The sequence below is a fragment of the Danio rerio genome, chromosome 13 (genome assembly GCF_049306965.1).
Source record: "Danio rerio strain Tuebingen ecotype United States chromosome 13, GRCz12tu, whole genome shotgun sequence".
In the NCBI taxonomy this organism is placed as follows: domain Eukaryota; kingdom Metazoa; phylum Chordata; class Actinopteri; order Cypriniformes; family Danionidae; genus Danio; species Danio rerio.
This window is the reverse complement of record NC_133188.1, coordinates 50,187,501-50,213,628: the sequence shown is the minus strand read 5'-3', so window position 1 is coordinate 50,213,628 and position 26,128 is coordinate 50,187,501. Positions and strand designations below refer to the sequence as shown.

The 26,128-nt window shown below is 34.0% G+C and overlaps 1 protein-coding gene and 1 long non-coding RNA gene across 16 annotated transcripts in view; one reads left to right on the top strand and one right to left on the bottom strand.

Moving 5' to 3' along the window:
• The window catches only part of LOC141377074 (uncharacterized), a 54,987-nt gene extending 38,782 nt beyond the window's left edge, over window positions 1-16,205 (bottom strand). Inside the window, exon 1 of the long non-coding RNA XR_012388945.1 lies at window positions 15,667-16,205. This is a non-coding gene — a long non-coding RNA (uncharacterized lncRNA). The remainder of the gene's footprint in view (window positions 1-15,666) is intronic.
• ate1 (arginyltransferase 1) overlaps window positions 1-26,128 on the top strand; it is a 247,985-nt gene that overhangs the window by 189,606 nt on the left and 32,251 nt on the right.

Genomic DNA, 26,128 nt, shown 5'->3' with positions numbered 1-26,128 from the left:
GAGATGCTTGATGAGCAGTCCGACCAGCACAGCTCTCATCTGGGTAGATGTGCTGCAGCGCATGCCAGAGTGTGTGGTCACGTGATGTGTGTTTTGGTGTAGATGGAGAGCTGTTCAGAAAAGCTGGGCGAAACGCGAGTGTGGACACAGATCGTTCGGTTATTGGTTTATAAAGGCCTGGATTACAAGAAGATGGCCAGGTGATGCTGTGTAAATGCAGACAATTGAATATGAGTCACTTTTAAAAGATGATATAAAATTGCTACAGTCACAAAATTGGAATCGACAATCAAGATCTGCAGTGTAAATACAACCTTAAAGACTTGGAATGCTAATTAACAAGGTTAATTAGGTTAACTAGGCAAGTAAGGGTAATTTGTAGACAATCGATAAAAAAAGGGGGCTAATACTATTGACCTTAAAATGCTTTTCAAAAAATGTAAAACTGCTTTTATTCTAGCTGAAATAAATCACATAAGACTTTCTCCACAAGGTATTATGATAAAAATATTACAGGAAATACTGTGAAAAAATCCGTGCTCTATTAAACATAATTTGAGAAATATATAAATAAAAAAAAAAACGGTAACACTTTATAATAACTACACACTATAAATCATTTATTAAGCATTAGCAAATAATTAATTCATCATCTGTTAAGCATTAACTCTACATTAATAAGCGTTAGTAAGCAGTTTATAACTGCAGCTACAAGTGCTCTATTCTTGACTCATAAGCATCTGTATAATGTGTTAAACAATTGTATTTTCATACTTTGTTAATGATTTATTTTTCATTACTAAATTAAGTATCACATTATTTACAAACTATTTGTAGTTGAGGGTTTTAGGATGATTCAGAATGAGTAAGTAAATGATTAATAAACTATTGAAATCCACATTTATATATCTTATAATTCAGGCATATATTAATAGTTAACTAATATGTTAATAAATGCTTTATTAACTCAACTTCATGCAGTTTTGTGACCTAATTTAAAGTGAGGACTATTCATGCTTTATAAATCCCTTATAAATGACAAATAAAGGCTCAGAATCAAACGAACAAAACATCTTTGCAATCTTTTCTAAAAAGTACAATTTTGATAAAGTTTAAACATTGCTGAATAACAGGAGTGTCAAAATACAACATCCAACTAGATAAAACAACAACAACAACAACAATATAGTAATTTAACAATATAATAAGATGCAACGTTTAAACTCTACAGTGATTTTATTTTAGATTAGGTTGCAAAGATTTATTTTTATTTGAAATGAATGAATAGGACATTATTAAGGACGAATAAATGAATAGGAATAAATAATGTCATTCTTTTTGTTTAGAATTTAACTGAGCCTTTATTTGTCATTTATAAGGGATTTATAAAGCATAAATAGTCCTCACTTTAGATTGGGTCACAAAACTAGATGAAGTTAAGTTAATAAAGCATTTATTAACATACATAGTAACCATTAATATATGCCTGAATAATAAGATATATAAATGTTGATTTCAATAGTTTATTAATCATTTATTAACTCATTCTGAATGATCCTAAAAACCTCAACTACTCTTAGATACAAATGGTTTGTAAATAATGTGATACTTCATTTAGTAATGAAAAATAAATCATTAACAAAGTATGAAAATACGATTATTAGACACATTTTAAATATGTTTGTAAGTCAAGAATAGAGCATTTGTAGCTGCAGTTATAAACTGCTTACTAACGCTTATTAATGTAGAGGTAATGCTTTAAGGGCCATGAAACCTCCTCGTTTCAGCAGGGTGTTTTCACACCTCTACTTTGGAAAAAGTCAGAAAAGTGGGCGTGTCCAGCTTTGTTTAGGGGGGAGTGTCGGAGGAAGAAAAGAGGCATGGTGTCTATTTGGGCGCGCTGAATTTCAGAGTCAAAACACACAACCACAGCGGACAATGTGACTGTGTTTACATGGACATCTGTAGGCGAATTATTTGCCAAATTATTAAATGGTGGACTTTAACTGCAGTTTGGCTCTTTCATTCAGGGAATTCATTCATGTCCCTCCCGACAAACGTGATATTTGATTTGAGGAACTGCTCTAAGCATGTATTTTTCATGCAATGTTTGATACCGCACGGCGAATGAGAGAAAAAAAAACTCTGCATTTCCCGGAAACTTAGATGCACACGGCAGGTAGCGTCAGAAAGCCGCGTGTGTTATTCCAGTCACAAAATCCAACGCGAGGTTATAGTTTAGTTGTAACTGTTAGTGCTAACTATTGCACTCTGTGCAATAGTTTGTTTGATACGAATAAAATACGAACTGAATAAACAAAGAGCACTGGTCGCTCACTTACCAAATCTGTAGAGACAGGACAATCCACAGCAACTAGAGCCGCGTCTTTATTTAGAGGAGACTACAAGCGAATCCGGATCTCAGCGTTTGCAGATGAGAACAGCTCTCAGGTAAACAATGTTCCTCCTTAGAAACGTAAGTTATTGTTGTCGAGCGTCGCGTACACTGTTAATCCACATGTGACTCCAAATGAGCTCTCACAGAGAGAAAATGAAAACGAAACTTAACTGCAGCAAACTATAGAAGCAACACTTCACGCTTGTTTTGCCAACACAACGTGTCGTCTCTGTCGTCTAAACACTGTGATGGTAATGAATATTAATGAAGTTGCACAATAGAGCGCGCTGATTGGTTTGAGCCAAGCTTTACTCATGCATTAATGCATCACACTGTAAGACGTAATAAGACACACTCTGGCACAGACGTCCAGTCTGCACGCTGGAATACACGATATTATGTCATGACCGTGACGCAGCTTCAAAAATTCGTTTCAAACCGGAAGTACGAATTTGCTTGAAATAACGCAAAAACAACCAATTTACACTTTTTAGTGAAATATAGATGTCCTAATAGTGTTTTTAGCAGTGTGGGACACGTATATGACTGTCAACAGCTCAAAAAATGTGTTTTGGTGTTTCATGGCCCTTTAAGAGATGATGAATTCACTAGATGCTAATGCTTAATAAATGATTTATAGTGTGTAGTTATTATAAAGAAAAACATTCAAACATACACATTCACAGGAGCGTTGATAATTGTGACTTCAACTGCATGTCGTTCATCCCTAAATAATAAATAACCCACATTCATGATGTCTGTTCGTTTATCGCGCTGACACAGTGTGGTAATAGAGGCGAGGTGTTTTATATGTTTACATTGAGGCCCTGCTCCCCCCATCAGGAGCGCTGACATGACGGGGCCAGAGTTCACAGGTCGGGTCAGACGATTTAGTCTCGGCAGTGAAAGAGAGAAGCGCTAGATGACGGGGGAAGGGGATTGGCTGAGGGGAGGTGTGAAGGTCACAGGGCTGGAAAACGAGAGTTTAGATCTGATGTCAGGGTGAAAATAGCCAGAGCGGCCCAGCTGCCAGCGCAGTGTGTTTGCCTTGCCATTAACTCGCTCGCCGTTTATTTTCAGAGCCTTGGATTCAGCCACTTTGTCTGGGCTGACAGGGCCTCCAGTTTTTATAACGTATTGCAACCTTTGATATATGGAGCATGAAACAAAGAGCTAACTAAATGTGTGGACTGTTGTTTTTTTTTCTTCTATAGTAGTGAAATCAGAAGTGGAATTTTGTGCTTTGTATGACTGTATAAACCTTTTTTTCCCCGAGTTTTTAGCCCAGTTAGTTTACAAAAGTTTTTATTTTCTTTTTTATTTTCTTGTATAGTAGTGAAATCAGACGTGGATATATGCTTTGTGCAATTGTAGAAAACCCTTTTTTATTGATTTTTTTTCATCGAGTTTTTAACCCTCCTAGTTTACAAAATGACTTTTTTTTCTGTTCTTTTTGTGTGTAGTAATGGTGAAATCAGACGTGGGATTCTGTGCTTTGGACGATTGTATAAACCTTTTTTATTGTTTTTTTCTTTCGAGTTTTTAGCCCATCTAGATTACAAATGTATTCTTTTTCTTCTTGTGTATAAGTACTGAAATCCGACATGGGATCCTATGCTTTGTGAGGTTGTATAAACCCTTTTTTATTGTTTTTATTTTTTATTTTTTGGCAAATCAGCGCTGTTTAAAAATGCGCTCAACAGCGCTCAAATGTTAGCGAGAAATGGACGCTTTTAAAATTTTTGTATCGATTGGTACCGTATTCCAGTATTGTGACATCCCTACCAAGTTTACAAAAGTTTGCATCTTTAAAATTTGATTAATAATTTGATGTTTTTTTTTAATTATTGTACATGACACTTTTCTGCATAGTTATTCTTGTACAATGAATGTTTATTAAGAAACTGATATCATTGCATGTTATATATTGTATATATTGTTTAGGTTTTGCCATGATATGTGCTGCTTATATTATTTGAAAAATCCTGAAAAATGTCATGATTACCACAAAAATATTATAACCGTGGGCTTTTTAGCTCACCTAGTTTACAACAGTTTTTATTTTATTTTCTTGTATAGTACTTTTTTTTTTTAGCCCCCTAGCTTTTTCTTCTTGTATATAAGTACTGAAATCAGACATGGGATCCTATGCTTTGTAAGGTTGTATAAAACCATTTTTTATAAATCTTTTTTTGTTGAATTTTTAGCCTAGTTTACAAAAATAATAATAATTCTTTTCTTGTGTAGAAGTAGTGAAATCAGACATGGGATTCTGTGCTTTGTACGGTCGTATAAACTTTTTTTTATTGTTTTATTTTTTGGCAAATCAGCGCTGTTTAAAAATGCGCTCAAATGTTAGCGAGAAATGGACGTTTTTTAAAATTTCAGTATTGATTGGTACGGAATTCCAGTATCCTGACAACTCTACCAAGTTTACAAAAGTTTGCATCATTAAAATTTGATTAATAATTTGATGTTTTTTTCTAAAATATTAAACATGACACTTTTCTGCATAGTTATTCTTGTACAATGAATGTTTATTAAGAAACCGATGATTGCACATTAAATATTGTATGTTTAGTATAGGTTTTGCCATGAAATGCGCTGCTTATAATATTTGAAAAATCCTAAAAAAAGTCATGGTTTCCACAAAAATATTATAACCGTATATTGTTCAAAATTGCTAAACTGAACACTGGAGTAATGAAAGCTGAAAATTCAGCATTGCATCACTGGAATTAATTGCAATATATATATATATATATATATATATATATATATATATATATATATATATATATATATATATATATATATATATATATATATATATATATTGCAATTAATTCCAGTGATGCAACGCTGAATATATATATATATATATATATATATATATATATATATATATATATATATATATATATATATATATATATATATATATATATATATATATATATATATATACAATATACAATTATTAAAAAACATAACTGACACTGAAAAAAAAATTCACTTGATTTAGTCAACTTTATTCAGGTAAACAATTTATCTGGGCTTAAATTAAACACACAAATTAAATTTTGAAATGTTCAACTTAATCAGTTTGTTCAAATTCATCTCATATAAATTGTTTGCAACCTCTTGCCTTAAGAAAACGATTAAATCCAATAATTCATTTTTTTCAGTGTAATGATATTTCAGAATGTCTTTTTCCCATGTATTTTTGACCAAAGAAAAGAATAAAGCATCTCCGAATGATTTCAAATTCTCCCCAATCCTACACTTTTACTGTAAAAAGTAATAACTACATCTAAATTATAAAAAGTGAGGCAAGTGGCTGCATTGAACGTTTTAGGTTGGTTTTAACTATATGTAACCTGTACTTATTTAAATTAGGTTTTAAGAACTTTATAAAATTAAAATATAGTTAACACTTTACACTAAGGTTCATTAGTTAATGCATTTGATAACATGAATTATCATGAATAACACTTGTACAGGATTTATTAATCATAATTGAACCTTTACTAATGCATTATTAACATTCAAGTCCATGCTTGTTAACATTAGCTAATGCACCATGAGTTAACATGAACTAACAATGAACTACTGTATTTTCATTATCTAACGTTAACTAGCATGAATAAATACTGTAGTAAATGTATTGTTCATTGTTTGTTCATGTTAGTAAATGCATTAATTAACATTAGCTAATAAACCCTTATGGTAAAGTGTGACCAAATAATCATATGTCAATAAAGTGAATTAAATTGCCTTCTGGCTGTAACCTCAGAAAATAAACCTTCAGCTAGCACTATATACAGTGATTAACTGTGATTAACTCGACTTTCCTGTCAATAACAATCATAAGTTTACTTGAAGAAGAACAAGATGGGAAGATGGACTGAAGGCCATAACATTTATTCTGTGTCAACTGACTACAAAATAGGCTATTATTGTGGCCATATAAAGGTGAAGTCAGAATTATTAGCCCCCTTTGAATTTTTTCTTCTTTTTTAAATATTTCCCAAATTATGTTTAACAGAGCAAGGAAATTTTCACAATATGTCTGATAATATTTTTTCTTCCGGAGAAAGTCTTTTTTGTTTTATTTCGGCTAGAATACAAGCAGTTTAAAATTTTGTTTTTAGCAATTTAAAATCAAAATTATTAGCCCCTTTAGCCTATACATTGTTTCGATAGTCTACAAAACAAACCATCATCCTACAATAAAATTTTTGTTTACTAAAGTTTTTCATGAAAAATTAAAATTAATTTTGTATTATAGCTTGTTTGAAAAATTGTATATCAAGAGCAGCAGCATTTAAGTTTTCTCACCACCAAATTCCTGTCAGATTGTAAACTCTTGCGGTTGTTGTCATGTAGTTCAAAACGTAGCAAAAATGTATGTATAATTTCCATGCGTGCTTTATTTTTGGTCGTGTGTCTAGTAATGCCTAGTTCAGACTGCGTGATTTTAGCCCCGATTTTGGCTCGCTGACAGGTTTTGAGAAATCGCAGACAAATGCCTGAAATCACAGGCAAATCGGTGCTCGTGCACGTGAGTGACAATCACACAGTATGAACTATCAAAGACGCGATCTGAGAGAATCGCCGATGAGTCGCCGATGCCTGCGAGATATTAGGCGTGCTAAATATCTGGAGCTGTCGGCGATTCAAATCATGCCGTGTGAACTGAGTTTTGACTGAAAATAACATCAGCGATCGCCCACAGCCAATGAGAGAGCAGCATTCACTGTTGTGTGCGTGTGTGTATGCCTGCTGCAGGCCAGCGGGAGGCTGGGGGAGAAGTTAAAAGCGCTCTTTTTTCGGTTTATTTGGACCCACGAAATGGAGGAAAAACTAGTGGAGGTTTGACAGGACACAGGAGCACCCGTGTCTGTTTGACGTTTCATACAGAAAGAAATTAGCTTATTATCAACGTTGAGGAGAAATGGCTAATTCCCTTTAAACCCAGGTGAGCAAACATGTACATGTTCTACCCCATTAAAGGCTTCTTTCTCATTATGTAGGTAATAACAAAAGATATACTACATGTTTTTGGCTGTGAGACGTAGTTTGGACGAACTTGTCAGCGATTCTTCCTATAGTAAAGTCATGCAATGTGAAAGTCCCTGTCGCCGATCCATCTTGCAGTGTAAACAAAGCAGCGACGAAACGCCAGCCCAGATAGTCAAGCAGTGTGAAAACATCTGTGACACGACTAGTTTGAAAATCATGCAGTCTGAACTCGGCATAAGCCGGATCAGCCATGTCTGAAACGAGAAGCACTTAGGGAAGGTGAGTGTTAAGGCTGTAAGACCGCAGCACTTAAGCCACCCGCTAATAAACGCCAGGAGAGATAGAGAGATAAAACTGTGCCTGTAAACCGCTGCCCTGCCGAAACGTGATCTTCTAAAAATATTTTCCCATCATTAAGCTGTCATCCACCAAGCCCTGATACACAGCCAGGCCAGAAATGTGTGTGTGTGTGTGTGTCTGTGGGGGCATTAGTTAGCAGCCGGGACACTGTATTTATTTAAATTCTGTCCCTTGGTAGTGTGTGGAGTGAGGCGAAACGACTCGCCCAAACTTTGTGTGTTTGAACTGCAGGTTTGAGTAAATATCTGAATTTTGAATGCGGTCGGACGCTCTCCTGAGGGGCCGGTGTGTGGTACTGTGAATGCATGCCATAGTTTAGTATGTAAGACGAGGGAGGGGTGTTTTATTTACACACGTCTGTCGGAGAGCGCCCATTTATAAAGCTCAGTTCGAGCGCTGTTAGTGTGAGCGCATGTTTACACGTGTCATTCAGCGACGTCTGCCCTGATGTCAGCTCCAGCAGGGCGGTCTTGCCATCTGTGCAGCGTTTGTGAGCGCCAGAGAAAGTGGAGATTGAGACTTGAGGGTCAGTTTGAGGAAAAGTACAAGGGTTTCCTTTGTGTAGACACGCACTGCCTGTTTAACTGACCTCTATAGGGCAGCACTGGGTATCAGTGCAGGTCAGCCCCTGCTTGCTTAAATCGCAAAAGCACTGAAAGACAAAGAAGAGAGCAATAATGCATTCTTGTTAAGACATAAGTTAGTATCGTCCTGGTTTCCTCAACCAAATGCCTGTACAAATCTCAAACTGGCTTTTGGGGTCATTGCAAAGAATACAGTCTGTGATGAAAAACTATGTGACTCTTACATTAAGAGCTGTATTGAAATGTGTAGCCTAACGCAATCATTAGAAGTAAAGAGATAAATGTAGATCGTACAGGGATGAAACTATTGTCAAATGGTTAACTGAACATTTAAAGGTGCAGTAGGTGATTGTCTCCAGAAACATTTGTTGTTGTGCTGGTTGAAAGTCTCTTCACAGTCCAATAGTAATGATTACAGTAAATGATCTAAATGTGTATTTTTATATTCTGGGTAAGGCATAAAACTAAAAAATGTTCATCCAATTAAATAGAGTCGGACTGACATCTCCCTTAATTCAGACTGTCTGTCAGCAAATGTAGATTCCGACTTCTGCGCATGTGTTCACGCAGATCCGACATTAGCGCGTGCCCGTCTGCATCACAAACGCATGCTCGCGAGCAAGCTGCGGGCCGTTCGCAGATGCCGAGTCGGAGCCGGAGGCGCCGAAGGACAGCCGAGCTCGGGCCGATTACTGTAAAGCCAGGCGCGGGTATAATTTGCCCTTAAAGAGGCCGTGCGGTCACGAGACGGACCGGGAGAAATCAAATGCTGCATTGAAACTTTTAAAAAAACCTGAATCAGTATTGGAGTTACTTTAGCACACTGGAGGAAGGACGACACCATGGCTGAAGTATTACTGTTAGACAGGCCATGTTCTGTTTTAAAACTATTTTAGTCAGGCTAAGCTTATGTTAGATTGTGTTTTGTTATGGATGACTTCTATGCACAGACGTGTTGTTCAGTCTCTGAAATCTCCCAGTGAAAGATTGATGTGATTATTTTCAGTTTCATAAGATTTTGTTTCTTTGTAAAAGAGCAGTATGCTACACTTTTTGTGTTGCCAGGCAACCACTGTTTCAATGGTCTTGACGCTGGAGTGGTGACATCGGGTGTTTTTTTTTTTTCTGCACAGAGTTGAATTTTTTCAACTGCACATACACAGAGCATTCCATCAAAAACACAAGGTGCAACAGGAGGTCCCGGGCGTGTAAACAATCTACAAAAACCTCACTGCCAACACATTTTTATTATTTTTTTAAAAAAGGCGCACACACAAAAACTGCATTCTGTGTGACCGTGGTCTAATAGTAAAATTACTATACTACAAACACAAGCCTGATCAGGGTGACCCCTACCAAATGTTGCTGTACTTTCTTAAAGTGAAATTGAAGTGCGCCGCTTAGTGGAAACAAAGGCACAAATAAAAGAGAAAAAAAAACTCTTAAATAGTCCTGTAGTGAGTATGTTATACTTGAAAATATTTTTACTCAAACACTTCAAGCTAGCTAAATATGTAAAGTATGAAACACACAAAGGAGCAATGAATTCCTAATGTTACTACAACATCATTGAATAAGTATAGCTTAATTTCCCGGATATCTAAAAGTTACTCTATCGCCCCCTTTGGCAGTAATGCAGAAGCACATGCTTGCAGTTGCATTTGTGTTTGCATACTTTCTTACTGTTTTTCTGTCCACTGGACTCGACACCTGATCTCAGTTCCACCTTTTTAGCACTGTGAGACTATTTCAGTCATACTTGTCAAGTGTGTGTGCAACCTACAATTTCAACAATAGGCGAAACATGGCAACTGTGTTTGCTCTTTGTGTATGTCTTAAAGCCAGGATAAGATACCAGTGGGTGAAAGCAAGTGTGCTCTTGTGTCTGTCAATGCACAGACCTGTCCTTGTTCCCGTGTGTGTTTGCCGTCATGTCAGAAGGGATCGGCCAGGCATTGTTCAGGACTGTATGGAGCAGGAGGGACTGTGGACACCATGGTAAATGTTTAGACAGGTTGCAGTTGGAATTCATGACTGCAGTGCACACAGTTTTTTCGTTTTACTATGTGCACCTCTATTACCGTTGCTCAGCTGGAATGCAAAAGTGTTTGAACAAACCCACAACCCAGGCACTTTTGCATGGTCTAACACCACTCGCAGTTTCGTCAGAATATCTAGTTTCTCTCATTGTGTCTTTTCAGCCTGTAGGTGCCTATGAATGCTTCTAAAAAATGAAACGGACCTCTACAGAGGAAATAGACCCCAGATGTGCATGAAATCATAGTGAATGGTGAAAAGCTGACATCCCGCCCTCATTTAGACCCCCTCAGCTCACAGTGGGAGAGTTTGGGTTCCCTTTCTGACCCACAGTGCACTTTAGAAGCCAGTATCTGGAGTAAAACTCATGTTGTGAGTGACAAATCCCATAGATTTAAACTAAAGATATGGAGTTAAAAAAAGAAAAGATTTCTTTGATGCTTAAAATTATTGACCACATTAAATTAGGGCTGCAAAATATATCGTTTTAGTATTAATATTACAATGTGAACATTCGCAGTACATCGCGAGAATACGTAATATTGAGTCTGGATTATAATTAATCATTTCACAAGTGTTTTTTGGGGGTTTTAAAAGCATTCAGGCCTAAGAAACTGTAGCGTTAGTAACTTTCCAAATAAATAAACTATTAATTTTATTGAATTGTTTATAACAGTGGTTCTCAAACTGTGGTACATGTACCACTAGTGGTACACTGGCTTCCTTCTAATGGTACGTGGAGGAATGAATTATGTCATGTACATGCTACAAACATTTCAAAATTTAGCAAAAATTATGTATATAATCTGCCATAAATGACATAGCCTATATTTCTGAGGTAATCTGCCACGTTTTTTTAACTGTGCAGAGTTGTAGCTGCTTTACTGGGCCTACTACGCTACTGTATTTCAATACTGCTCATTTTGGTGGTACTTGGAGAGACTATTTTTTTCTGAGGTGGTACTTGATGAAAAAAGTTTGAGAACTACTGGTTTATAAAATAAAGTCTACGCAGCATTATTTTTCATTGGATTATTCAATTGCTGTATACCTGAATACAGTTTGACTCCTTGGAAAACAATAAAACGCTGTTACGAATATGCACTCCCCAACGGAATCATCCCAGTTAATCTAAAATTATAAATTCTTTCCAAATTGAGATATTGAAGTCGTCTAGTGAAATTGTATTCCTATTGCAATATATATTGCAGAATAAAAAAATATTGCAATGTTAGGTTTTGTGCAGCCCTACACAAAATAATTGGCAAGGCTGTCTGTATTAAAGTTTTGTAAAAAGTTGTGCAAGTTTTGCAACCATTTGTTCAAGAGTCTTGGTGCTGGAGCGCATGACAGCAGGTGTTTTTTTTCTTTCTTTCTTTTTCTTACATGCTCCAAAATTTTGACCACATAGAATAAGTGGCAAAGCTGTCCGTTTTAATGTTTTGTAAAAAGTTTTTAAAGTTTTGCAACCACTGTTTTTAATGGTCTTTGTGCTGGAGCGCATGACATCGGCGTTTTTTTTTTTTCTTAGATGCTCCAAAATTTTGATCACACAAAATAATTGCCAATGCTGTCTGTTTTAATGTTTTGTAAAAAGTTTTTAAAGTTTTGCAACCACTGTTTTTAAGGGTCTTTGTGCTGAAGTGCATGATGTTGTGTGTTTTTTTGTTGTTAGATGCTTCAAAGTTTTGACCAAACAAAATAATTAGCAAGGCTGTCTTTTTTAAAGTTTTGTAAAAAGTTTTTAAACATTTGCAACCACTGTTTTTAAGGGTCTTTGCGCTGAAGTGCATGATGTTGTGTGTTTGTTTGTTGTTAGATGCTCCAAATTTTTGACCACACAAAATAGTTGTCAAGGCTGTCTGTATTAAAGTTTTGTAAAAAGTTGTGCAAGTTTTGCAACCATTTGTTCAAGAGTCTTGGTGCTGGAGCGCATGACAGCAGGTGTTTTTTTTCTTTCTTTCTTTTTCTTACATGCTCCAAAATTTTGACCACATAGAATAAGTGGCAAAGCTGTCCGTTTTAATGTTTTGTAAAAAGTTTTTAAAGTTTTGCAACCACTGTTTTTAATGGTCTTTGTGCTGGAGCGCATGACATCGGCGTTTTTTTTTTTTCTTAGATGCTCCAAAATTTTGATCACACAAAATAATTGCCAATGCTGTCTGTTTTAATGTTTTGTAAAAAGTTTTTAAAGTTTTGCAACCACTGTTTTTAAGCGTCTTTGTGCTGAAGTGCATGATGTTGTGTGTTTTTTTGTTGTTAGATGCTTCAAAGTTTTGACCAAACAAAATTATTAGCAAGGCTGTCTTTTTTAAAGTTCTGTAAAAACTTTTTAAACATTTGCAACCACTGTTTTTAAGGGTCTTTGTGCTGAAGTGCATGATGTTGTGTCTGTGTTTTTTTTGTTAGATGCTCCAAAATTTTTAACACACAAAATAATTGGCAAGGCTGTCTGTCTTAATGTTTTGTAAAAAGTTTTTAAACGTTTGCAACCACTGTTTTTAATGGTCTTTGTGCTGAAGTGCATGATGTTGTGTGTTTTTTTGTTGTTAGATGCTTCAAAGTTTTGACCAAACAAAATAATTAGCAAGGCTGTCTTTTTTAAAGTTCTGTAAAAAGTTTTTAAACATTTGCAACCACTGTTTTTAAGGGTCTTTGTGCTGAAGTGCATGATGTTGTGTGTTTTTTTTTTTTTGTTAGATGCTCCAAATTTTTGACCACACAAAATAGTTGTCAAGGCTGTCTGTTTTAAAGTTTTGTAAAAAGTTTTTAAACGTTTGCAACCACTGGTTCAATGGTCTTGGTGCTGGAGTGCATGACGTCAGGTGTTTTTTTCTCCCTCGATCCGCTAACATTTTGACCACACAAAATAACTGGCTGTCTGTTTTAAGTGGTTGTGAGTCGTAAAATAGCAATCAAGTCCAATTAATTAATGGATCCTCAGATTTGGGTTTGACTTGATTTCAAATATCGAGATCTTTACATTTATTTTAGTACAGAATGTTCTCTCTGTTTAAAAAGACATTAAAGTGGATGAACTTTCTTTTAGGGACTGAAACGCTTTTGCTGTACTTTCAGTAGGTGATGGTTGACATTCAGGTAAAGAGTGTTCATGTAGACGTCTTTTACTCCCTACAGCAAAAGTTCAGGTGTTGTCTTTCACTGAAATTCCTAGCCAGCAGTGAAGTCGAGATTTATGCCCCTGATTAATTGCTTTTCTAATAAATCTCAGGTATGGACCCCGCAGCGCACCCCAGCCAGGGGGCTTGAGGTTTTGAAAGTTAGCAAAAATGACTTTACCTCCCCTTCATGAGATGTGAAACTAACATTATATTACATTTACTGTTTTCACTATATCTTTTGAGCATTTAGAAACTAGAATAACCGTAGAATAGCCAGATATAAACCAATATAGAGTAATATACCAATAATTGTAATGGAAAAGAGTAAAACAAGATATGCTAACACTTTAAGTTTAAGTAACAATTCACTCCTTTTTCTACTGGGTTATTATCTGCCTATTATTAAGACGTTAGCTGTTTATTAGCACTTAAAAAGGATGAGCTTATTTGACATCCCTAATCCTATTCAAAATCTAAACCTAACTACTCCCTTACTAACTATTGGTAAGCAGCTTATTAGTAGTTTATTGAGCTAAAAATCTTAGTTGGTTTGTTAATATCGTGAATTGTACATTAAAAAAAGTGTGACAAGATATTTATAAATGTGCGCTGACAAATATAAATACACTTCTTATTTGGTGAAATGTGTTAACATTTAAACAGAAATGGTACGCATTTAGCAAATACACATTCAATAAGTTCATATAGTGGACTGTCGACTATATGAGATAAATTGTCATTACAAACAAGTGACAGTTGAAATCAGAATTATTAGCCCTCTTTTTATTTTTTTTTATTTAAATATTTCCCAAATGATGTTCAAAAGAGCAAGGAAATTTTCACAGTATGTCTGATAATATTTTTTCTTCTGGAAAAAGTCTTATTTGTTTTATTTCAGCTAGAATAAAAGCAGTTTATAATTTTTTAAACACCATTTTAAGGTCAAAATTATTAGCCCCATTAAGCTATATTTTTATTTGATAGTCTACAGAACAAACCATCATTATACAATCACTTGCCTAATTACACTAACCTGCCTAGCTAACCTGCTTAACCTAGTTAAGCCTTTAAATGTCACTTTAAGCTGTAGAAGTGTCTTAAAAAATATTGAGTCATAATATTTACTGTCATCATGATAAAGATTAAACAAATCAGTTATTAGAGATGAGTTATTAAAACTATTATGTTTAGAAATGTGCTCTCCGTTAAACAGAAATTGGGGAGCAAATAAACAGGGGGGCTAATAATTCAGGGGGGCTAATAATTCTGAGTTCAACTGTAAAGGATTTTTATTTACAACAATAATGCCTAACATTCATCATTAGTGACCAAGTCTTCATTCCACCAGCGAAAAACACTCAAATCTCACATTTCTGGCTCATGTTGAGTTTAATGAGGTGATATGTTTTGATTAGTTCATTTCCAGTTCAGAGTTTGTGGATTTTTAACTCTTACCAGATCTTTTGACCTTTACATTGGGTTTGCTACATTCAAATTCAAGTTAAATCAAAGAATTAAATAGAAATGCATAAAATGTTGACCACAAAACCAGTCATAAGTGTTTTTTTTAAATTGAGGTTTATACATCTGTTGAAATCTGAATATGTAAGCTTTTCATTGATGTACAATATTTATTAATTTACAAGTGCAATGTTGTAAGGATAAGATGATATTGGCCAGTCTGTAATCTGTTGGTTAAAAATAAAAATAAAAACTAAATACTGGGAAAATTGTCTTTAAAGTTGTCTAAATGAAGTGTTTAGCAATGCATATTACTAATCCAAAATTGAGTGTGGATATAAATACAGTCAGAAATGTACAAATTATCTTAATGTGAGATTTTTCTTGACTTAAATTGACATTCAGATATTTTTGGCATAATAAAGAGTACTTTTGGCTATTTGCAAAAATATACCAGTGCAATACAAGACCAGGTTTCGTGGTCCAGGGCTGCTTAATAACTAAAATAAAATACAATAGCGCATTTAGAAAATAATAATAGTTTTTTTTTAAATACAGGAAAACACAATCCTGAAGATATATTCACATTTAAAGCTAATTTTTATCAACGCAGAGAATGCTAAAATATTATAGGAGTCACTGGTATATTTTGTATATCCCTAAATTAAACAAAACATACCTCCACTTCCATATTTCTTCCTCAGATTGGATGCTTTTCATCTAATCCAGTTCTCCGTGACGTTGCATCTATCATTGCCACTTCCATGTGTATGTATTTGGAGCTTTCTGATTTGATCTCTGATTTATTATTGTGTGTTTTCCCCAAACGGCCATTCACGAGACATGACGAAAGGCGCTTCTCAAACACGCTGCTTGTTTTCTTTTCTTTATCCTCTGTATTCTTCACTATGGAAATGTCAATGAGCCTTAGCGAGTGCGGGCCGTCTGTCAACATTGCCTTCATTGTCGTGTGAAAACAGGTTGGCAGGAGGACTTGAAGACGGATGGCCTTGTGTTCATCGTGCCATTCTTTTAAACAAACACGGGGGAGTGAGAAACGCAGACAGAAATATATGGATTAAACTGGTTTCAATTTGTCCTCTCAGCCGTCGTGGCTCACTTTGTTTTCCCCCTCGCTCTGTGCTTATGATTAGAGCTCAAACCCTCAGACTCTCAACCACATCCTGCCTCAGCGCAAGACAAAAGTGGCTGTGGATCAGCTGGAAAAAAGCAGGACAGAGCATGTCGTTTCTTGCTGTTTAACTTGAGTTTTTTTCCCCCTTTACCTGGCCTTCAGCCTGTGCTATCACATCCTCTTCTGATATCACTATGCTGAGCTAGCGGAACTGACGGATTTATGGATGCAAAAGGAAAAAGAAAAGCTCTACGTGGTTAGTTTTTGCTCGTTTGGCTTTTTAAGTTGTTTTCAGTCCTCGGTATCCCATGATACCCTGCTATCATTTTAGATACAGGCGTCAGCTAGATCAATTTACCAGGAGATAGCAAAAATGCATTTACAATAGATTGGGAAGCCCAATAATGTCCTGTTAGTGGTTAATAAAACATCATGTGTTGTTCCTTAGATGCGGAAAGAATACTTTAATGATGATAAGCCAACGGTTTATTTTCTGTTCGCTGTACATGTTAACTAACACTTACAGTAAGTATCCGTGTAAATGCAACTATATTTTGGCATACCACTGCAGTACAGTCAAGCCACTAGTGGATATTTCAGCACCTCAAGGACCAAAAACTTACAGCAAACATGGTGAAAAAATGGTTAGCAGACAAAAAGATTAATGCTTTGGAGTGGCCCAACCAGAGTCCTGACTTAAATCCAATTGAGAATCTGTAAGGGAGCTAAAGATCTGGGTGATGGTAAGGAGACCTTCCAACCTGACAGAGTTGGAGGTCATCACTGAAGAGGATTGGGCAAAAATACCAGTGAAGGCATGCAAAAAGCCGATCAGCAATTATAGCAAGAGATTGATTGCTGGAATCGCCAACAAAGGCTTTTCTCTTCATTTATTCAGAAGGGTATGAATAATTTCGCACATGCCACATTTTGTTTAAATTTAAAGAGCCCATATTATGGGTTTTTGAAAATTCCCCTCCATGTAGTGTGTAACACAGCTCTAAGTGAAGTGAAGTATCCAGCTAAGGCTTAAATCTGTAAGAATACAGTGTTTAAAACGGTTGATTCATCTATAAAAGAGTCGACTCATAGTGCTTCAAACGAGTCGCCTTGATACCGACTCATTAGGTGTTTCGCCATGACGTACGAACGAAACCAAGTTATTCACGTGCACGCGCAAACCCGGGAGATTTCAAACCTGAGGCCCCGCCCTCTGACGCAGAAACCCAGACACACACACACACCCACAAACACACGCACACCCACAAACACACGCACACAAACATGCCGGTCGATTGAAGTAACACTGCAGATGGACATTATATTGAGTCTCTACCCAAAGATGAAACATCAGCATTATAACCAAGCAGTTGGAAACTTCTGGAAGCTACATGCTACAAAGAATACTTCATCTGAGTTTGTTAAAGGAAGGATCAGTAAAGAGTAACTGATGGACGTCAGGATGGGTTTCTTCCATTTCTCAAGTGTAAGTACGTGCGGTTAAAGTTGTTGCCTCGTTTACTCTAGCTTGCAAATGTATTTAGTTGTGATTTGTTACTTGTAACCGCGTGTACTGTATCAGGTTAACTGGCTATATTCTCTTATCGCGTGCAAAGTCACGTTAAAAACGCGACGCGTGCTGCTTTGTTTATGGAGCTCCGTGCTAGAGTTCTGCTCCCGCGATTTATTCGGAAATTTATTCCCGCGCCGCAGAAATCTGGCGCGGGGACAGCCGCGGGAATAAATTTCCGAATAAATCGCGGGAGCGGTCGGTAACGGGTTTAATTTGGGACGGGAGCAGGCTGTCTAGCAATATCACGGATATTGCTATGCGAATTAGAAAGAGAGAGTCTGCGTGGTGCTTGTGTGTGTGTGTTAGTGCGCACGCGCGCGTATGAGAGAGAGCGAGAGAGAGAGCGAACGAACGAACGAGCTTTGTGTGCTTTGTGCTGTGTGTGTGTGTTTATACAGACAGCTTGGCTGTCTGGACTGTATACTGGGTGATTTTTGGTTGTGTTCTCCGCTCTAGCAGGACCGGGCGCGGCGGGCAGAAAACGGAGCGGGTTCTCAGGCTAAAACCTGGCGGGTGCGGGCGGAAGCGGGAGCGTTGTCATCCGGAGGTGTGTGTGTGTTTTTGTGTGTGTGTGGCAGCTAAAATCCACGTCTACACTATCGAGCGTGTATGAACTGTGATTACTTTTTAAATTGCTGATTAGCTATTGGCCATTTCCCTCTCTGACTGAAGGCAGTCGACCAATCGCGACAGACTGTCATCGGTCCAATCAGCGCAGATTAGCTTCGCGCTAAGGAGGGGTTTGGGAACAAATGAATCACTGGACGATTCATACAGGAGTCGCTGGGATAATTAGCTAAAAATAAATGCAGATTATAAGACCATGAAAGTGTTTTTTGACCTTGCATGCATATTAGACTGTTGTTGGAGACCCTTACAACCAGGATATGACCCTATTTCATGTATAATATGGGCTCTTTAAATAGAAGATGAGATTTTTTTTTCCCACAATGATGCCTCTTGTACATTATCATATTATCTTTTGGGGGGTTTTGGTCCAAAAATTATTATGAATAATAGTAAATAAATAATAATAAATAAATAAAAGTAGCTTTAAGTCAGGATTTGCCATGGGGTATGGATAATTTTAAATGCATATCTTTGTCATTTATTTCTCCAGGTGTTAATTGGCCTCTATTTGTTAATTTGCAGTGACTTTGTAAGTAAGTTAGTCATATAAAAACGTAATTCTGTGTTTGTTGAACTCTGCATAAATCTCTGGGACATTTTTTTCTTTATTAGAAGAGTGCAAATTGCATTTAATTTACAACATGTACTGTTATTAAAGCATTTGTGATTTTGATAGACATTAACCCCTTATTGGGCAATTGACATTGATTACAATATAATTTTTATTTCTATATTTTGAAGTCATTGAAGTATAAAGTTTGAAAGACCAGCAGCACTTTTCAGCCTTGATAAAGGCTTAACTTTGATATTAGCATTAATATTGCTAAAAAACCTTATCACAGGAACATTTTTCAAATACATTCAAATTCAAAACGACTATTGAATTATGATATTTGAAAATACCACAGTTTTATTTTTTAATTAAATGTGTCCCTAGTGAAAATTGCTGAAAATTACTTTTTATGTTTGGTATTAAGACTTTACGCTTTAAAAAACAATGCAATGCAATGTTAAACTGCATCCTAATCATCACAAATACTGCAGAAGACCTATTGGAAACTTCATGGACCCAAGATTGTCACAGAAATCAGTCAATTTTGGTGAAGGAAAAATCATGGTTTGGGGTTATTCAGTATGGGGGCACGCGAGAGATCTGCAGAGTGGATGGCAATGTCAACAGCCTGAGGTATTAAGACATTTGTGCTGCCCATTACATTACAAACCACAGGAGAGGGAAAATTCTTCAGCAGGATAGTGCTGCTTCTCATACTTCAGCCTCCACATCAAAGCTCCTGAAAGCAAAGAAGGTCAAGGTGCTCCAGGATTGGCCAGCCCAGTCACCAAACATGAACATTATTGAGCATGTCTGGAGTAAGATGAAGGAGGAGGCATTGAAGATGAATCCAAAGAATCTTGATGAACTCTGAGAGTCCTGCAGGAACACTTTCTTTGCCATTCCAGATGACTTAATATATAAGTAAATTAATATATTCTATACTGTACATAATTTCTGTTAAGTGACAAGACTTTTGTCTAAACAAAGTCAGACCTTACTGTCCTAATTAAATAATTAAAAATGATCATATTTTATTTTAGTAAAATAAGCGTAATCTAGAGGCCTTTGCCTTTCACACAAGCCACTTCTGATGCCAAACGATCAACTAGAAGTCAAGTTATTATTTTTGTTTCCTAAAACTTAGATAGTCGACAAGTCTTTTGTCTGGTTGTGTACATTAAATTAAAACCCTTCGCAATCAGTCAGTTGTCTGATTTTAAAAGCAAAGAGTGGTCACTGGAGCAGACTCTTGCCTCTTTGAGAGTAATTTGGGCACAGCCTATGAGGAGAGAAGGCCTTTGGTTTCTAAGTGAGCTCAGCCTCGGGACGTATGGCCAACAGAGCCGTCAGGGAAGTGGAACAGACACACAGATAATGAGCAGCCAGACTCCATCTCTCTGCCTCTCCCTCATCTTCACTCTCTGACAATCTTTATCCAAGTGTCTTCTGCATGAACCGCTCTCTGACTCCCCCGAGATCACAGGCGTCTGTGAGTATGTGCTAACTACAGTGTTTCCTGCACTGCTTTAGTACAGTAAAAGAACTATTTTTTTCCAGAGATGTTGAGCTTGCCGTCTGAATTATGATGAGGTATCATGTGTATCGTAAAACAAAGCCAGGACACGCAGTTCGATCGCATATTACACGTTTCTATTGTTTTCACTGAGTGCTCTCGAAAACAGTGAAACCTGATTCATGACTCTCGTGAAGCGATTCTTTAAACGAATCGCTCAAAAAGATTTTTTTTTTAAGAGATTAAGCGAGTGGCACGGGCCTTTTGTCCAATGCACTGATATCATTAATAGGGATGCAATGATTTCCAGTGTTGGGCAAGCTACTTGAAAAATGTAGTGAGCTAAGCTATTAGCTACTCTACTTAAACTGAAGTATAACTACACTAAAAGCTACCCCCAAGTCAATCATATCTTTGTGATCAATAAAACTGTCAATGAAACATGAGGCATAATAGTTCAGTTATTTACTGTAAATAATATGCTGTATTAAACAGAAACAAATTATAGTATATAACAGCAAAAACAAAAATCCAATAAAATAATAAGCATTATAGTATATATAGAAAGTAGTATTTATAAAAAAGTATATATATAAAAAGTATAGCATATATAAATATAAAATAGCTTCGCTACTGAAAAGCTATTTGATTTAGAAAGTAGTGATGCTACCGCCACGCTACTGAGAAATGTAGTTTAGCTAGTAGCGTCACTACTTGTAGCGGCGCTACTGCCCAACACTGCTAATTTCACTATTAACCGCGCTTTAATTCCCTACGATTAATTAGTCGTAAAGGCTTCTCAACGCCACGTTTCTGTTGCACGGAACAAAACTGCTGCAACTAAACAAAGTTATGTGTGCTGGTTTGAAGTTCCGAGCTTATACTGAGGCTACGAGCGCACGTTGGATTAACTGTAGCCGCAGGCCGTTCACATATTGTGTCTTTTCCGGACGCAAGTTCATTATTTATATTATTATATTATTATACCAATGGAGATGTGCGCATATTGGGAGTGGTGTGCGCACTGCTCACAAGCAGACCTCCAGGCGCACACAGTAGAAATGATCTTACGTCCTAGCGGTAAAAGTTTCAATGCAGTGCAAACAAAAGATATGTTAGATGAATTATTTCAAATTATAAAAATTATTATGCATGTCTGAACGCAGATAATAACAACAGTTCATTTAAATTCTTAGCTAATATATAGCTTAAAGTAACATTAGACTGTACACATTTTTATTAATTCTAATTTCTATTTATTTATTCAATGTTCTCATTTATTTTTATTGTGAAATTATCACTCGTTTAAATCAAAAACTTTTTTATTTATTTTTAAGTCCAAAGAGAGAAATTAACTATTGTTTCTTTTTATTAATATTTTGTGCTGTATTTGGTTACCGAGCAGCAACAAAAAACAATTTAAAATATAGGCAGTTTTTATTTTTATTTTTTTCTAAAAGCGCTCAGGGGTAGCTCAAATATTTGGTCGGTGCTCTTTGGGTTAGGGACTCTTCAAAACAACAACAAAAAGCATTCCAAGGCCAACGTGGGTGTCTTAAGAAGCACAAATACAGCATATGGACTCTTATATGCTGTTGTGTCATCACTCATATTGCAAGTCATATCTCTTCAGCCCTTCTTTTGAGATGATTTTCATGAACTGGCCACCATAACAAACTAATTGAATAGCACTGCCCTATATATTAGTCTACAAATAATCAACTTAAAGGGGTGAATGAAAAGGTGTTTCATTTTATTTTTATTTTTCTATTTTATTTTATTTTATTTTATTACTAGGTATAAAATGGACTTAAAATGTCTAAAATTTGACTTGGTTTAATTTAATTTAATTTAATTTAACTTTATTTTATTTTATTTTATTTTATATTTTATTTAATTACTAGGGATAAAATAGACTTAAAATGTCTAAAATTTGACTTGGTTTAATTTAATTTAACTTTATTTTATTTTATTTTATTTTAATTTTAATTTTAATTTTAATTTTAATTTTGATTTTAATTTTAATTTAATTTAATTTAATTTAATTTTATTTTATTTTATTTTATTTTATAAAACATTTTTTATTTAATTACTAGTTAATTACTAGGGCCATGCCCTATATATTAGTCTACAAATAATCAACTTAAAGGGGTGAATGAAAAGGTGTGAGTGAACCGGAGTGCACTGGAATGTATGTATATTTATCATGACTTTTAATGATTCTTTTAGAAAGATTCACTAAGAGATTTTGGGCATAAGCAATGTTATTGGTTTGCTAAGTTTTAAGATAAAAATATGGGATAAAATGGTATTCTAACATTCATTATCTCCTATCAATATCCATATTTCAGTATCCATATATTAGTGTGCAAATATAGTTAACTTATTTTGATTTCAGACACAGCCCTGCTGCATGAAGCTTTATATGTTCCATAATAGGGGTAGTTTAAGCAATCATTTGGACAAATTGTGTATTTGCATAGTGTTTGGCAGCTTTTGCCACCCAGCAGGAAATAAGCATTCAGTGTTGCTGTTGTCTTAAACTGCTGTGTGAGCTCCTCAAGTTGTTTCTATGATTGTCAAAAGTGTCCGAGAATCAGTTCCTCTACAGTATTCCCAGAATAGGTTTGTTTCTCAATGGCTCCTGACCTGTTGGAACAGGCAGCGAGTCCCTCATTGATGGCAGTAAGCGTGTCCAGAGGGCAGTTACTGATTTATTGTCGGCCCCTTACTGCACACTTCTTCATCCCACCCTTTTTTTCCTCCCCTTTGAATGGGCTGTATTATTAGTTCTTTTTGAATTGTTTTCCATTTTGCTGAATTTGTTTTTACACGTTAATCAGATTGATGACCTGAATTCATGGTGTTTTTAAGTTTTTAGAACAACAACTTATATGACTCTAGTCATATAAAAACCTCAAATTCAGTATTTAATTATTATTTGATTGATTGATTGATTTATCAGGCATCCGCCAGCTATTCTGCCATATGTTTTACAAAGCGGATGATCAATTTATTTTATTTTAAATAACATTTTTATTTTATTCGTAATGGTTATAAAACAAACGCAAAATGTCTCAAATTTGACTTGGTTTAATTAAAGATTAAATTTAATTACATTTTATAAAATGTTATAAAACAGAATTGAAATGTCTAAAATTTGACTTGGTCAACTTATTTTATTTTATTTAATTTCATTTTGTTTTAATTTTTTTGTTTTTATAAAATGAACTCTAAATGTCTAAAATTTAATTTAATTTGATTTAGGCTAATTTAACTTAATTAAGATAAGATAATTAAGATAATTACATTTCATGAAATTTTCTTTTATTAAAAATTTTATTTAATTCATACTAGTTATAAAATGTACTTGAAATATCTAAAATTTGACTTGTTTAATTTAATTTAATTTCATTTAATTTCATTTCATTTCATTTAACATTTTATGCAATTACTAGGTATAAAATGGACTTAAAATGTCTAAAATTTGACTTGGTTTAATTTAATTTAATTTAATTTAATTTAATTTAATTTAATTTAATTTAATTTAATTTAATTTAATTTAATATTTTATTTTATTTTATTTTATTTTATATTTTTTTATTTAATTACTAGGTTTAAAATTGACTTAAAATGTCTAAAATTTGACTTGGTTTAATTTTATTTTATTTTATTTAATATTTTATTTAATTACTAGGTATAAAATTGACTTAAAATGTCTAAAATTTGACTTGGTTTAATTTAATTTAATTTAATAATTTTATTTTATTTTATTTTATTTTATTATTATTTTTTTATTTATTTTTATTTTATTTTATTTTATTTTATTTTATTTATTTTTATTTTATTTTATTTTATTTTATTTTATTTTATTTTATTTTATTTTATTTTATTTTATAAAACATTTTTTATTTAATTACTAGTTATAAAATGGACTTGAAATGTTTAAAAGTTGACATGATCAAAACCAAATGTATTTTAGTTAATTCATAAAGTGAATTCATCATTTCATCTAATGGTGTAAGTTGCATCTTGGCAGAATCTCTTTACATGCTCTTGCGTGTAAAGATTCCTTTCCAGAGCATGAAGGCAAGCAGCTCATTTAATGCCTGTGGAGTGTGACACTGACACTGAGCATATCCAAAGATCTGGAGCACATCCTTCACACATTATACACATTTGTAGCGTTTTATTCCATTCCCCCAGTAGTCCATTGTAACTGTAGTCAAGGTTTATGCACTATATCAGTTGTGATTTTAGTTTTGCCAGCACCATTATCCATAGTTCCCTTGACCCCTACAACACTTTTGCTACTGTGCTTTTCTACCTACAGTAAAAGAGCTAATTGTCTAACCTCCATGTTATTTTAAAGATGATAATGTGTGTTTACCCATTTATGTAGTGTTATATTGTGCTTTTTTTGTGCTTGCTTTATTCTCCAGGGTTTCTACAGGCACTTTAAAAATAAAATAATAAATCTAAAATCTAAAATGTAGGCAACATTATTGGTTATAAATAGACTTGAAAGATCTAAAAATGTACTTGGTCAAAACCCATTTCATTTTATTTGATTTAGATTATTTTAGTTTAAATATATTTGTTTATTTCATATTACCATATATGAATTTTAATTCGTAATGGTTTTAAAACCAGTTTATTTTCTTTCAATCATTTTATATTCTTTTAATCATTTTCTAATCTTTTGTTTTATTCTTGTTTATTTAAAGCACTTTTAATTACCATTGTGTATGAAATGCTATATAAATAAACTCGCCTTGCCTTAATTTAATTTAATTTAATTTAATTACATTTTATTTTATTTTTATTTTATTACATTTTTATTTTTATTACAGTTTATTTTATTTTGATTTAATTACATTTTATTTTTATTTAATTACATTTTTATTTTAATACAGTTTATTTTATTTTAATTCAATTACATTTTATTTTATTTATTTCATTTTGTTTAGTTTTATTTAGTTTTATTTATTTTATTCTTCTTTGCCAAATATGAACTTTAACTCATAAGAGTTATACAACCTATTTATTTTGTTTTATTTAGTTTAGTTTTATTTAGTTTAGTTTTCTTTAATTTTAATATATTTGTTTGTTTTATTTTGCCATATATGAAATTTAATTCATAATGCTTATAAAACCTCTTTATTTTCTTAAACAAATCATTTAATTTAATTATTTTGATTTATTTTGTTTTATTTTTATTGTATTACATTTTATTTTATTTTAAGTTTATTGCATTTCATTTAATTTTTATTGTTTTACATTTTATTTTATTTAAAATTTATTACATTTTATTTTATTTTTAATTTTTAATTTTAATTTTATTCAGTTTTATGTTTTTATTTGATTTTGTGATATATGAAATTTTATTTATAATGGTTATTTAATGGACTTTAAATGTTTAAAAATTTACTTGGTCAATACCTGTTCAATTTAATTTAATTTAGTTTTATTTAGTTTAGTTTTTTTATTTTTATTTATTTTTTTTATTTTGCCATGCATTAAATTTAGTTCATAATCATAATAAAACAGGCTTAAAATGTCTAAAATTTGACTTAGGCAAAACCTGCAAAAAAGTATTTCATTTTATCCATTTCATAGTTTTTGAAATATATTAATTTAAATTCATAATGCTAATTAAAGTCTTAAAGTGTCTACAATTTGACAAACCCCCCCTGCAGAATCTCTTCTCTTGTCTTTAATGCAGTCCACGTGC